This window comes from Sinocyclocheilus anshuiensis, unplaced genomic scaffold, assembly GCF_001515605.1.
Source record: "Sinocyclocheilus anshuiensis isolate Anshui unplaced genomic scaffold, SAMN03320099.WGS_v1.1 scaffold1638, whole genome shotgun sequence".
In the NCBI taxonomy this organism is placed as follows: domain Eukaryota; kingdom Metazoa; phylum Chordata; class Actinopteri; order Cypriniformes; family Cyprinidae; genus Sinocyclocheilus; species Sinocyclocheilus anshuiensis.
Window position 1 is genome coordinate 1,211,485 of NW_015542885.1, and position 742 is coordinate 1,212,226.

At 34.4% G+C, this 742-nt stretch overlaps 1 protein-coding gene across 1 annotated transcript in view; it reads left to right on the top strand.

Moving 5' to 3' along the window:
* Window positions 1-742, top strand: part of LOC107694666 (protein arginine N-methyltransferase 5-like) — a 29,570-nt gene that overhangs the window by 26,049 nt on the left and 2,779 nt on the right. The window lies entirely within an intron of this gene.

The window sequence follows — 742 nt, forward strand, 5'->3', positions numbered from 1 at the left end:
ACACAATTTCACTAATATGTGCACGCTTATTCTTAAGCAGACCTTAATGTCGATCATGGATCAAATCGATCCACCATGACAAACAGTGAATATATCTGTGCTGTTTAATGCATTTGAGACGTTGTGTTTTCCTCAGTGCATAACTGACATGTCACGGGTATATTTTTCATCTGTAAATGTTAGAAAGTCATGCAAATATATCCGTTTTGCTGTCAGGAGTGGGCGAGGCATGCAAGTGAACGAGCGCTGCTGCGCGCATGCACGCTAAACAGACGGTGCGCAATCGAATAGGAGCACAATAATTCTGAGTAAAATATACATTTTGCTAAAATATTTGTTGTTAGACATTAAATGTGCCTTTTGTAGAATTTTAAACCTTCATATAAGTGTATTTTTATGATAGCAGTAACTGTAAAGGGACTATTGTAATAGGTAAATCAAATGTAAGCTAGTTCAGTACTAATTACTAAGCTCAAATGAGTTAATGTGTGCTTCTTATAGCAGTTTAGAAGTCATTTTCTTATTTATTTTCACTTTAATTCAGTGATTTTAACTTTTAATTTAGTAATTTTAATGCTTTAAAGAGCAATTTTTGATTGTAATGTTCTGTTCTGCTATCTGTTCTGCAAAGGTAGCCTACAGCTGTCATAAAACCAGAGAGAGCCTTTCTGCTTGGCTACTGTAAAAAAAATTAAAAAAAGTCAAATAATAGTGTTCCTATTGGTCAGTGTTAGAGGAACTC